Below are 14,820 nucleotides of genomic sequence, written 5' to 3'. Positions count from 1 at the left end.
GCCCTCTGCCTCCTCTAGCCCCGCCGCCCACCTCCGCTTGCAGAGGCCTCTTAAATTTACCATCGGCCTCAGTAGGAATAGTACTGTTAATAACGACAGCTAAGGGCGGCGCAGGGGGCGATGCATGGCACGGGGAGGGCCATACCCACCCCAGCCGCCTACGGCGTGGGACGCGAGCAGCCCTCGACACCCCTCTCCCTCTCTTGTCCCAGTCTCGAGTATACCTGAGGCCCACCGGCTAAGCTCTGACTCCTCACCATGCCCGGAGGGAATTCTCAAGGAAAGCTCCCTAGAAAGACGTTTCCCCGCTGCTAATGGCTGTCTATTTTGGGGAGGGAACGGAGGAGGTAAGTGGGTGGGAAATACCGGGGCAAAGGGGAGGAGTGAGGCACGCCGCAGTCCGGTGTGGGCCAGCCTTCGTGGCCGCCCTCCTCTCTCCAAAAGCAACCTGCCCCTCCTTCCCCACGCGGCTTCTTCCTTTCTTCCCGCCCATCCGAGAGGGACTGGTCTGGAGAAGTTTCTCCTGACGTCCCTGCGAATGATGGTGCTCGGCGGGCGGCTGCGGAATGGAGACCGTGCAGTGAGTACCGGAATGGGGAGCCCCGGGTGAGGGATGTGGGGGGAGCTCGGAGCGGTCCGGCCGTGCCGTGTCACCCCGAGGCGGGAAAAGTATGTCCGGGGTTGAGGGCAAGGTGGGGAAACCCCCCTGTTCCCCGTCCCCTCTCATATCTTCGTGTCTCTGCCTTCCGAAATAACGCGCGGCGGGGAAAAATTGGGGTCCGGGCCGAACGGAAAGAGAGGGGCGATCCAGGAAGGCATCCCTTTCGGACGGAGGGATTCCCGGTGCCGCAGCCTTTTTTTCCTTAACATCTTCCTGCCCCCTAATTTCTCGCCGTCAGTGACAAATCTTATTCACGCGAGGGGAAGCTATTGGATTTCAAACCTGATCAGTTGATGTGGGCCCATGGGCCCATAGGCCTCGTTAAACACACGCGCGGGAGTCCGTGGCGTATCTACACTTGAGTATCGCACCGCACAGGCATGGGGAGTTAGAGAGCGGAGACCGTCCGTCGAGTGTCCCTCGGGATTAAATCAAAATCAGTGGTGTTGGAACGAGGTGGTGGGCTCATTCCAGTGATTTGTCGGGGTGTGCCGGTCTGTACCGGAAAAGGATGGGGCACAGCCTGCGCCAGGGGACAAGGTGCAGGTTTGTGTACAGGTCTGTCTTCTCCCGCTCAGCGTCCTCGTGGGGGTTAAAAAGGGGATCTGATGTCCTATAAGGGTCAGAGGGAGATGTGGTAACAGCCCTGCATCCCGCTTTAAAACTGTTCTCCTGTTAGACCTCCACAGGTCCCACAACGTGGCAACAGAACAGCAGTCTGGCATCACCCTAGCTCTGTTTCTCGATTCCTCTGTTGCTACTGAAAAGATGGAGAAGAAAACAGGAGAGGAAGTGGGCTGTCATGGCAAGGGGCTCTGCATCTCTGTCCTGGTCGATGTCCCGGGTGTGGAATGGACTGCCCGTAAGCTCTCCTCTCGATGCTTGGTTCGGGGGATGCGCTGGGAGAGCTCCGAAACGTTTTGTCAACAGGCGTATAAGCATCCAAACTGCGAGGTTTTAATGAGGATGCTGGTGTCCGGATAGGGGGATTGGTGCTCCGGCAGCGTTGGAATCGGCGCCAGCAGCACTGTCCGTCTGTTCGTCCATTCGTCTGCAAGGCGCGGCACAGCGTAGAGACGCGGTGGCGCCGGTAAGGACGGTGGATATGTTGCAGAGGGCAAAAATGAGTGAGAACCGTCGTTTTGGTGTCAAAACAGTCATCGCAGTTTGAGGTGTTACCAGAATAGAGGGACAACACCCTTCCCAGAAGGACAAACGGGCAAAGGCCACCACCAGTCTTCTTCCCTAGAACCTCTGCAGCCCGTCGGTTCTGTCGTTGCTTTTAATCTTTATTTTCCCACCGCCCGGAGTGAAAGAGGCGCTCAGATAATCTGCTCGGTCTTTTGGCTGAGATGCCTATGCTAAGAAAAATAACTCGAAATTGTTATCCTATTGATGGGAGGAGAAATTTACACGCGGGTTTTACTAGGTGGTAGATGTAGCGAATTTTGTGTATTTCCCTCAGTGTGCATTGCTCGTATCCATCAGCACATGCAGCACGGCAACTAAAACACGCAAAGGGAAGACATGTCTCGCGTGATTTTGCAACAACATTTAGCAGCGACGCTGCTTTTAAATTTAAGTATTTTATGGACATAAGCCCAAAGCCCCCACTGGGGAAAAAAAAGGAAAATAAAAAAGAAAAAAACACCCCAAACAACTAAAAAGAAACACCAACACACACACAACACATCATGTTCTTATAATTTTTCTGAAATCACTTCCTGAAGGTGCAGAAGAAACCTCCTATGTGAGACAGACAGTTTACTCTTCTGTTTGCTCACAGCCTGTTGAGATATGAGAAAACCACAAATTTCTAAGAGGAGATGTCAAGAAGTCAATCATAGAAACACATCCTCTTGGAGAAAGTTCCACTAATGAACTACCAAAATCGAAAAGAAACGGGGAAGAAAAAAAAAAAAAAAAGAAGAAGAAGCGGTTAATCCAATCAACCACGACCTCTAACTTGCCAGGAGTACATCTTTTTCCTGACAGCCTACTGCGTTTAGAACTCTTCCCCTCCATTCCCTCGCTGAAGAATTTCATTTCTGTAACATCAAACCTTTCATTTTCATTACTTTAATTAAAAAGAAGAAGGGAGAATCGAGGGAAGATAAAAGCCTACTATGATCAGCTAACAAGAGCTTCCGAGAAAGAGGTCTTTCCACGCAACACCGGTACAAATTCAATAAAGAGTGGAGGGCCATTCTGCAGGGAGGAATACTAGAATATTGTTGTTCCCTGAGATATTGCAGCTCCCGTCTCCTGCGTTTCATAAGCCCAACTTCTCTTCAAACAGGCACCCACAGACGGACACCGTATTTTGATCGCGGCAAACAACATGCGAAGCGCGGTGTAGGGAGGGGAAGGAGGCGATAATTACCACACCCCACCCCCTCTGGGGACGAGGAGTAGAGACGGGGCGGAGAGCCAAGAATGCCTGTCACCCGAGGGATGCTCTATCTGCGGAGCATGCTTCTTCCCGCAAGGTATCTCTCAAGTTTGGTTTTTTTGCTACCACTTTAATTTTTTTAAATTACTATTTTTAAAATTTTGCTGGAGCAGAGTCCACACACGGCGGCCAGGAGTATCAGTGGGACAGCACTGGAAGGGCACGTCCTGTACAGTATCAGTGTGGTATCAGTAGGACATCAGGGTATCAGAGGGACAGCACTGGAGACGGAGGGCAGGATCCGCTCTCGGGGCGGGTCCTGCCCACGGACGGGCACCGGGAGGAGGCGCTCTTCCCCCGCCGCCGGGAAGGATGAGGGGCGTGGGATTCGGGGCAGCCGGGACGGGCAGCCGCGCGCCCTGGGCGGGACCGACCCCACGGAGGAACTGAATGTCCTCCCGCCTCCTTCCCGCCTTTTCTCCCCTCTCAGAAGTGGAGTCCGGCCTGCCAGGCATTGTACACTGGGCGGGGAGGGAGAAGTAAACATGAACTTCGTACCTGCAGACTGAATTAAAAATCAAATTAAAATATAACAAGGTCATGAAACAGGAAAAAAAAAAGGCAACCTATAAAAGTATAAAAACAGCAAAAAAATAACAATCTAATTCACTCCCCTACTAGAGACCACATTCGTGGGAAACAGAGAGATAGCACTGCATTCCAAACCTTGTCTTTTCGGTCAGTTATTTTACACCTAGATATAAACTGAATACTCAAATAAAAGAACAGGAACGACATCGAGGAAATTTGGTTCGTTCCTCTTCAGCCCGTGCCGCAAGCCAAAACCATGCCTTGCATGGAGTCAGCTTCTCTGGCCGGTCATCCCGGGCTGGAGCTGAAGCTGGCATTCTGCGTGCTCACCAAAACACACCTAACAAAGAGTTTAGTATACTTCAACCTCTGAAGACCTTAACATTTAGTGATCACATGAATTCTGAATAAAAGAAACACAACTTCCATCCCCTCTTCTTCTTCTCTTGATTTCTGCCTTTGTACCTCTAATAAGGAGACATGGTCTGAACCGCAAAAAATGGTCATTGGCTTTTTATTATTATTTCCAGAGGAGGTACACAGTGAGGGTGTATACTCACTGGAAGCTTTTGTGTAAAAAAATAGATTTTCGTGTTTGTGTGTGTGTGTGTATGCACAGATAAAACTCTAAATTCTGGGGTTTTCTCTCTTACAGGAAAAAAAAATTGTCATGCCAAACTTTAATTATTTCACCAAATATTATCTGTTTGATGTTGTACATTTTTTCCTTTCAATATTTCAGTCTTGCAGGGGAAACAAAAAAGTAAGAACAAAACGAAAAGTAAAGAGAAAAAAAAGTGAAAATGAGAAAATACTTCTACTATACCCATAGTACTTGCACCTTCACTTTTCTAAAAATAAAGCTTATGTGTAGAATAATACACAGTTCGGATTATTTACATATATTATAAGAAGACAGGAATGAAGAGAAGTGGGAGAAAATTTAAGTGTAAAACGCTGAATACTGGGTTTAGAGAAGGATAGGTATTAAAAGCATTGATGGGGAGGGAAAAAAGGGATGATAGGGGGAAATTAATGAGAATATGGAGAAAAGGATTTATTTCAGGCATTTATTATTTACAACCCAGCAATCTGTCTCGTGCAGCGGCCACCCCAAATCAGAGCATTATTAGCGGGGTTATATATTCATTTGTTTATCTATCCTTGGACGGGAATCCAAGAAATTGCTAACTTCGGTGGCGCTTTAGTCACCTTGGATGATCCGTGCAGATGCTCCGCGGAACATAGGTACCACTGGTTTTAGCGGTAAATCCGATATTCGGCCGATATTGGGCAATGTGTATGCGGGGCGGCTAAGGAGGGGCGGGGGCTATATTTATTGTTCCTACTCCACCCGCCATGGTCAAGCGGCCCCTCCAGCCCTAGGGCTGATACAAAAGAGACCGCTATGACTCGCAGGGCCGCCGTGCAGTAAAGCGGGGCAAGGAGGCGAAAGGAGGGGGAGGGAAGCTGCGAGGCGGACTCCCGGCATCCTGGCGGGGGCTTGGTCCGGGGGCAAGGAGGCGGGGGCTACCCCCGTCCCGTCGGGGCTGCAGCGAGGCGCGGGGTAAGCCACCATGGGGTGCGGGGGACGATGCGGGATGCGCTGCAGGGACGGAAAGACAGACAGACCCACGCTCACTTTTGCCTGCCTCCCCGCACACGCTAATGCGGCTCCTCAAGGGAGGGACAGCTGCACGTGCGCTCACGTGTGCTTATTAAAAGAAGGAGACGGGCGGGGGATGGTTGCCTCCGCGGGCCGGAATCCCCGGCACCCGTTGTTCGTAAAAATGTGTAGAAATGGGGCTTTCTTAATGGATTGGTGCTCTATGTGGTAGACTAATCTGATGGATGACCGTGTCGATTTCCGTTTCGGGAGAGTATTATTTTTTCACACGTTTTACGTGTAGGCACATGACTGTTTTTTTACTGGGTGACATGTGACCGTAGGGCTCGTAAAACTGGAGCGAGGAGTAGCACTGGAAATAACGTTAGAAACGGCAAAGAATTAAAACATACTTGTGATGAAACGGTCACAGAGTAAGAGACACTTCAATCTTTATTATAAAAAATACATGTATAACAGTCTTTGGGGAGGGATAACTTTTGTCCGATGTGTCCATTCAGGTAAATCATTCATAATCTACACATACACTCGAGTTTTCGAAAAAGAAAAAAATACTATGCATGGAGTTTCTTTTTTTTTTTCAGTGGAATGACATTGTTCGTTTCAAAACAACATTCCTGGACTAAAAAAAACAGACCAGTCTTCTGGTATTTAAACTAGTCTTCTTTCTTTTCATTACACATTAAGGTAAACTGAAATGTGCTACCTGTGATGGTCATATAATTCAAGGCCTATGGATTTTTGGATAAAGCAGGTGCAAGGCTACAAGCAGTATTTTTTAAGAAAATCTAAATGCTCTTTCTGTGAAAAATTAGGTGCTGGATTCAAACATGCACATATTAGAAACCATATGTCACACATTTAATAATGCAGCGCCTAAGACAGAAACTACAAAATGTCTTCCTCAGAGAAATCTCTCCGTACCTGGCTCTGCATATTTTAAGTAATAATTTTGAAATAAACTATTTCTGAAATAAACGCAGATACACGTGCACTTAGAGGCTGCAAAACAGTAATGAAATCTTTTAAATCCATTTAAATTGCCCCCACTGCACCCCTATCTATATTTCCTTATATCTTAAAATGGGACGGAAGAGGAGGGGTGTGTTGGTGATTTCTAAAACTTGCTTTTCTTAATATGAAGTTACTTAGATAATCAACTTCCAGTCTCCAGCTAGCGTTGTGATAACTAAGCAGGGTAGTAAGACCCTCAAGCCTTTTTATTGTCCAATAAACATCTTATGCACTTTGATTTGTAAAACTAGCATTATTCATAACCTGTAATCTTATACAGAATAGATGCATGGAGGAAACAGTATATAAAGACACAGACACTGCAGTCTCACCAAAACACGGGGAAATAGGAGGGAGTGGGGGAAAGGAGAAGTAGATTTGAAGAAATAGAAAGGGAGGAGCAAACGACAAGTGGCAGGCTGCAATTTTCAGTAAATTAAAAATAATGCAAATATACCTTACATACGCATCAGTATTAAAAGTAACACACGCTGGAGCCAACAGGAGCAGAAGGAGGAGAAGAGAATGGCACAACAGTGGATTCCGCCTCACACACCGCGGCCGCCCGCGCCCATACGGGCTCTTCTACGGGCCGCCGGCCGGCCCCGATCGCTCGTTTCGGGGATGTTTGTTTTGTTGATAATGATGATGATATTTGGAAGAAAAGGAGAGGCCCTACTAATTCCCGCTAATTAGGATCTTCGCAAATAGGGACGATCGTTCCCAGGATCCGAGGTCTCTTCTCCAAACAGGGGGATTTGAATATTCTTTCCTTCTTTTTTTTTTTTTTTTTTTTTTTTTTTTATCTCAAGCCTTGAACGTGAAGAGGGGATGGGGAGACTCGGAGCGAGGGCGCAGCCGCGGAGATGCTCCGCGCTGTTCCGCGGGCGCGCAGGCTCCCGCCCACACTCTACCCCATGAAGTAAGCTCTAGCAGCAGCAGTGGTGCCCAGCCCAACGCTTGGCCCCAAAAGAAAGCCGCCCTCGCCGCAGCACTGCAGAGTCTGTCTAGCCTTTTCTATCTTTTTTCTTTTAATTTTCTGTTATATATATATATATATACAGTAGCAATTGTACTACTAGTAGTAGTGGTATTTGGACGTTATTTGCTGCTTCTTTTCATCAGGAGACTAGCGGAAAATAGAAACTTCCAAGCAATTTTAAAAGATAGAAAGAAAATTCCCCCCTCCCTACCCAAAGCGTTGCATGAGCGTTGAGCCGGTGAGGGAGCAGCATTCATCCGGGCGCTGCTCTATAGTGCATCGCAGGTACTAGGCTCGGAGAGAGGAAGTGGGGGAAGGTAGGCTGGCGACCGGAGGGGTGGGGTAGCCCTCATCTCATCAGATACCGTACTGGCGGGGTGTAGGTTAGAGCATTCTGTCCTCCTCTTTCCTTTCCCCTTTTGGAGACTCTGAGGTGTGTCATGATGTTTGAGAGAACTTCCCGGGGAACTTCAGACGGCGAGGCGGCAGGGTGAGATGTAGCCGGTGGCTTAGAAACGCGTGATGTTCTCTATTAGGACCTAAGTTTCTCTCCTTTATTGCTGACGTTATGTACACTTTTTCAGCCTTCTATGAGCTGTTCTAGAGTATGTTTGTGGACCTCAGCACAGCCATTCCTAGGGCAACACACCGCATGCTCAAGCACTGCATCTCCCTTCAAAGTATCTCAACTAAACTTAAATGCTCTCTCCAAGAAGGGGAAACGTGGGTGTGTTTCTGACCGGGGGACCGCTGTCGACTCTTACTCTTTTTTTTTTTTCGTGCAGCCGGGCACTCGTGCTGAATTCTCTATGTTCGCTCGGGGCTGGCGTTCGGATCTTCACAGAGCTCTCTGTCCGCCGGGGCTCCGAAGGCTGTGCCAGCAGGGAATGCCCGCCTGCCCAGGGCTGCTGCGAGGCTCTCCCCGTGGAAACATTCCGTAGAAGCCTGCAGCTGAGAGCGGCAGAGCACCTTCCCTCTCCCTGGAGCCAAGCGCCGGGGGGGGTCATAGGCTTGTTATCATATCTATGAATATTTATATGAATGGATGCATACATATGCATACACATGCATACACACACATGTGTTTGTGTAAGGGCATCTGTAGGGTGTTTATATGTGTATGTATGTATTTAGTAATTTTTTAGCGTCGCTCCTCCCACCGCCAACCCCCACCCCTCGCAGCCCCCTCCCCTCCGAGGGGCGCCGTGTATATCCGACCCAGATTGAGGTGCCAGCACGACATCGACCCCCCTCAGTCACACCCCACACGCCCCCAGACAGGGGCTAGAGCAGTAATGAGCCGTCCTGCCATCCCCTCACCCTGCATACCTCTCTCTATTCCTCTGTTCCTCCTCCATCTCTCTTTGCACCCCTCCCTCGCTGCACACCTCCCGTTCCGGCGCTAACCCAAACTTCTTCCCGTCGGCCCCCGCACCCTAAAAGCTAGGTGGGGCTTTTACTGGTGTTTTCATGCTGTTTTCAAACCCGGAGAGATGGATGAGAGGGAGCAGAAGGAAACGGCAGTGCTTTAGGACATCCTCCTCCCAGTAACGAGAGGTCACGCTACAAGTTCGCCTGACAACAGGAATGGGAAGAGTGTTTTTTGTTAACAGCATGATTTTTCCTGTTTGTTTTTTGGGGGCTTTTTGTGTTTTGTTTGTTTGTTTGTTTGTAGTTGTAGTTGTTGTTGTTGATGTTGTTTTGCCTGCTGTTGACCGGCTGCTTGGTTTTGACAAAAGTTGCACAAAATATCAGTGCCTCCCAGAAACAAGACTCAGATGAAACTGTTCTTCAGAAGTTAACAGGAGGAAAACACCCTAGGAAGCTCGACCATTTGCTTCTTCCCTTTTTTTTTTTTTTTTTTTAATGTTTGAAAAGAAATGCAAGCTTCTCTTCTTCTCTAGGAAAAAAGTACTTATTGCTCTTCTCTGCACTAGACTTTTCTAATTTGTTCTGTCTGTCAGAACGGGACTATGAGAGGTTTTGGTGCAAATTCATTATCTCTGGCAATGCATAACATATAGTAGGAACTGAAAAAGACCGTGGCAATGGATGAAGAACAATAGAGCTTCAGTTCATCAGCAACAAAAGCGTTGGGGAAATTGGTTGAATTTCGGAGCACGTCCTCCTCAGCAGAGAGGCTGGACTAGACCTTGGCCAAACCCCCAAAATCTTGCAGAACCTCACATACAACAGTTCACTTTCTATTCCGGGGCATGGGAAAAAGTGTGGAAAAAATAATAATAACGGCAAACCCAAGCCAACTTTCTCCATTTCTCCCCCGTTTTTATGGATGGAAGATTCTAAACTATTTTAGAGTCGCTGGAGCAAGAACAACACCATGGATCTAAGGGACAATTTTAAATAGGGATGGAGAGGGGAAACACTTGAATTTCTGGAGACCTGAAAGAGCTTTTTCTGATCCTAGAGGCCTTGGCTATGGGAATTTTTGTTTGCCACCAGAGGCTCAACTCACCCCCCTACATGTAGGGTAAAATCACTTCCTGATAAAGGCGAAGATATGTAAGTAGTGAAGTGTTTGTGTATGTGTGTGTGTCCTGAATTCCCTGCAAAATTTGGACGCTGAACCCCTGACAGATGCAGATTTCCCAAGTAGATCCCCGGGTAGCTGGCGCGGGTCGCTCGGCTGCCTTGTCTCACTCTCGGCGAGGGACTTTTGATTAGCAAGGCAGGGTTTATGACTAGACATAGCGGCTTAAGCCGGTGAGCCGATTTTGTGTCTGTTGCTAAACCTGTTGGTCGTCAGGCTGTATTTAATTGCGGGAAACGTTAATTATCTAGCAGACTGCCAGGGGATGCTGAGCAGCTGGGGCTTCTCAGGGAGTTTTTTTGCAGTGCCTGGTTGCCCTTGGAAGATGCGCAGGCACAAGAGCAAACACAGGGGGGTGGGGGGAGGTGGGGGAAAAAAATGCAGAGGGAAAAGAAAAAAGAAGGGGAGAGGAAAGAAGATAAGTCAGAGGCATATCTTGCAGCTGGTTAGGGTGCAAAGGATTGCTTGCAGCAGTTAGTCCATCTGCTGCCTCCCACGCAGTGGGTCACTCAGTGCAAGCGACCATCACTTCTCGGGTTTTCCAAAATCTATCCCTGCCAAAATGGCTCTGCTCAGCACGGGTACGCATCTGGCAATGGAGTGTCAGGACAGGACAGTTCCAATGGAGTTGCAGGAGGGCCAGTGAAGAGCTACCCGGCCACTCACCCTGGCCTGGGGGTGCCCCTCTGCATCTCCCTATCATTTCCAGTGAAACAATGTCATCCTTCAACAACCACAGTCCACTCGTGTCCGTTGGGTGAAACTGCCTCATCACAACATCTAAGAACAGTGTTGCTGCCTGGGAAATAACAACAACAGCAACAACAACATTTATAACAATAACAATAATAATTTTTTAGTTGAGGCTGTTGTGATCAATATAATGCGATGAAAACTAGCAACTTACATTGTATTTATTTACCCCCGCAGCCCTTCATAAGCTTGCAGAGCTGTAAATAGAGACTATGCCTTCCCAGTAATTCTGGTTTCACGACATCATCAGTCAGGAAATGTGGGAAATCTGGCAGGAGAGTGCTGGTATAATATATTTTGCATGTTTTGAGCTGAAGGCTAGGTGGAGCCTCCAACCTTTATTAAGCAACTGGCAGCTGATAGTACAAAAATTCCAGATCTGCCTCTACAGTTTCCATCCCAGATCGGCCTCTATAGTTTTCACCCCTTCTGTTCAGCAGCCCCAAATAATATTTTTAGCCTTCTATTTTTAAGTGTAATTCTCCAGAAATAACAATGTAGTTTAAAATACACATTATATTATATTATATTATATTATATTATATTATATTATATTATATTATATTATATTACATTACATTACATTACATTACATTACATTACATTACATTACATTACATTACATTATATATAATATTTCTGGTAAATATTGCTTGCCATCTTTAACCCTGCAGATACAGCAGTATATCACTCATATCTGTTTTGCATCATCTTAAATCATCTGCAGCTAATGTAATTAGTTTTTCCACCTTTAATCTAGGGTCAAGTGTTTAGTGATTTATCTAATAATCCCAAAAGTTAATATACTCGGTGCCTTCTAATCACATAGATTTATCCATTTGCATATATTTCTGGAACAAGATGTTTAAATTATGATCCTTTTCTTTTTAGGGGGCTATTTTTCAGGTTTAAACAACTCAGACCACAGGTAGTTACAGTTGCAACAAGAAATGGTAATCTTTGTTTAGTGTTTTTTTTAATAAAAGTCAGATGATATTGTATACATTACTGACAGAAAACATATCCTTTAACTGCACATGGTTTCCACGTGTAAACTGACTGTTTGGGGGTTTGATTTTTTTTTCCTGTGACTTTGAATTCTTGATACTCTGTCTTTTTTTTATGTCTGAATTTGGATTTGTACCTCTTTGCATACTCTATGTTTAATGTAAGAGAAGTATAATCTTCAGTTGCTTGAAAAATGAAATTGTGGTCACAAAAAAAATTATAAGCCACCTTCATTTGAGGGTGAGGCAGTTGAATGACTTCCCTGAATGAGAGAAAAGGGATGCTGCTCTGCAGAGGAAAATGGTTTGGACTGTACTGGCATGCCACAATGTATACATGAATTTTGTCATAATTTAGTGCAAAAAGGGAATTTATGCAACACTACACACTTCTTATGTATGTCACAGCAGCTTAAGTGGGGTTCCTGTGTGTCCTCCCAAAGAAGGTGGTGTTGCTGGAGATAGGATGGGGGTGTGATTGGAATAATTAGAGAATCATAAGCATTCCTCTTTGAAGTCAATAGAAACGGTTTGCTCTTAAGAAATCCATACAGGATGTTTCTTCTTTACATCACAGCCATCTGGAGACCTATAAAAAGATTAGAAAACAAGTATGACAATCTACAAGCCATTAGCAGGAATTTGCTAGGGAGCTAGAAGGAAAAAGTCAATGTCTTGTATCCCATAACTTCCAATAAGAAGGTATTTCTACAGTGACTTTGGAATAAGTTTTATACAATTATGTAAACTGGAAGAGAGTGGGCAGTGTTAACAGCTACTTTTGACAATCCAGGTGATGTTTTGGGCAGAATTTTCACAACTGTGCTTTTCTTAAACTTTCGACATGCTAGGCAACAGTCCAGATTTAGAAAAGTGCTTTACAACTGCTGAATATATTTTCATATTCAGAATAAGCAAAAAGTTAAACTCATTATGATGTTGAGGCTCTTGATGTCTCAGAGCTCGAAAATGTAATTGGTAATAGGACTAATGAACAGCTGGGTCATAACCACCACATTGCCTCCTTTGATGTGCTTAGGCTACAATGATTAATCAACAAAATATGTCAGGTCTATTGCAGTTACTTCCCAAGTTAGTGTGTAAGCGAGGCTGTGAAAAGAAAGCTTGGTGTTTTAGAGATATGCTTTGTCTCTTTGAAAAAACACCAATTTACATCAACATATCTTGCATTTAAATCTGGTGGTGTGACAACTGGTGACACGCATGCATTTAACATGTACATATGCATCTGTGTTAATATACACATATGTACATATGCACTTGTATGTAAGCATAGATGCACAGACACCCACACATACACAAGGATCACTTGTAATTTCATGCCTCTGACAGAAAGAGTTTAATGCATAAGCTCACAAACCTGTCCTGTGCAACACATGCGGATCACCAACAAAACTGCCCCTAGTTATTGCCGCAAAAAATATCTTTTGCCTATCTGCCAACTCAGAAAAACTCATATAAACTGATTAGAACTTTGTATAGTAATCAAGATGATCATGTGCCTCTGGTTGCTTCAGATGTCTGATTCAGTTGTCCCTGTTATGCCTGAACAATCCAAGAGATAATGAAGCAGCTCAGTAAGACATAACACAGCATCATAAAAATTCTAACCATTTTTGTGCCAGGTTCTGAATTTTCATCAAAGAACACTGCTCACAAGTACGTCTTATGTATCCCAGGTAAAAAAACACTGTTCCTTTTCCTGGTGGCAAAAAAAGAGTCTATACCAGGATATATAATACCTGTTTAAAACAGAAGTGCTTCGCTTCAAAGTCTTAGAATCTGAAAACACAAGTAAATTGGTAATGTCCCCGCAGAATTCAGATTTAGCAGTTAGTAGATTAGCAATGTCTGTGTGCTACTTCTTGGTGGCAGTATTAATTTTGAGCCATGTCTTACAAATGGAATTTTTCCCCCCATTTTCATGTTTCCATAATTGCAATAAAAATGGGCTTGTTGATACAGTTGTTGTTTTACAGTGTAACCACATACACCTGCATATATATTTTAACACAAACACAGACACATGCACCTAGACTGACACATATACGTATAGCTCCCCTGTGCACACACAAGGGAACATAAGCAACATAAGCTTTATCATACAAGCAAGCTCTGTAGCCGACATAGAGCATCAACAAGTTCAGTTTAACCCCATGAATTTAAAAAAATCGACCTAAAAAACAGCAATGTATGTAAGTGCAGGTTAATCTACAAACAAATGCATTTAAATGCTGTGCGACCTATAGACTGTGATTGTACTTGGACACATGTTTTATTTTGCAGCTTAGAAAAGTTGCAGCATGAATTTTAACCTCATATTCCTTTAAGAGTTGTGAGCAGTCTATAGTTCGTCTGTGATTAGTTTTTTTATATGTATCTTACGCTGAACATAGCACACAAGAGCTGTTGAAGTGCATTTATTAATTTCAATAGTAAACATGGTAGATCACAGTGAGAAGGTTCATTTTATCACATATACTCGAGAGACCTTTAATGTTTGCACTTGAAAAAATTCTATACAAATTATATTGTTAAATAATTCAAAGTACAATGTTCTTTTAGCGGGGGGCTGGGAGGGGAGGAGGAGGAGCTGAGAGACTTAAATCATAAAACTCTACATAACTCATCAAGACTTTTCTCTGTCGGTTCCATGAGTAACACCAGCATGCAGTTCTTTTCTCTTAGTACAAGGTCAATAAAAAGAAACGATAAATCAGCTTTTTTATTAAGGCATTTTGTCAGATGATGTATGGCCTTAGTAAATATTGCTGCAATGTTCACCTGTGTTGCATTCTAACACACACGCAGAAACACACACAGGCTGGGAGGGAGGAAGGGGTGGGAAGAAGGGCGGAGAGAGGTTATAGAAGCTACAGAAGACGATGAGCCTGCTGCTTACAGCTTCCTGCATAGACAGGCAGAAGAGAACGCCTTGCGCAACCGTCCCGCTGTAAATACCTGAACCACGATGGACGCCAAGCACGACAGAGATGCGGAGTAAAAATAAATGCACACACCTTCTCTCCCCAAAGAAACTAACCAACAAAAAAAAAAACCAATAAATCCCTCATAGACACACAAGGACAGGGCAAATTGTCAATGTAATTACACATCGACTCATTGCGTAGCACAGCTCCCCTCCCGGCTTTCAAGCGCAAGGCCCCGCTCCCCGCCGCGGCATCCCTCGTCACCAGCGGGGGCTGGGCTAAGAGAAGGGC

General features: G+C 45.3%; 1 long non-coding RNA gene across 1 annotated transcript in view; it reads left to right on the top strand.

The window, feature by feature from the left end:
• The first annotated feature begins 7,100 nt into the window (after nucleotides 1-7,100).
• The window catches only part of LOC115948138, a 44,647-nt gene continuing 36,927 nt past the window's right edge, over nucleotides 7,101-14,820 (top strand). The window contains exons 1-2 of the long non-coding RNA XR_004081984.1: nucleotides 7,101-7,552; nucleotides 8,053-9,790. This is a non-coding gene — a long non-coding RNA (uncharacterized LOC115948138). The remainder of the gene's footprint in view (nucleotides 7,553-8,052; nucleotides 9,791-14,820) is intronic.

The sequence above is a fragment of the Geospiza fortis genome, unplaced genomic scaffold (assembly GCF_000277835.1).
Source record: "Geospiza fortis unplaced genomic scaffold, GeoFor_1.0 scaffold279, whole genome shotgun sequence".
Classification (NCBI taxonomy): domain Eukaryota; kingdom Metazoa; phylum Chordata; class Aves; order Passeriformes; family Thraupidae; genus Geospiza; species Geospiza fortis.
Note: the sequence above shows the minus strand (reverse complement) of the source record. Positions and strands in the feature narration are given on the sequence as shown.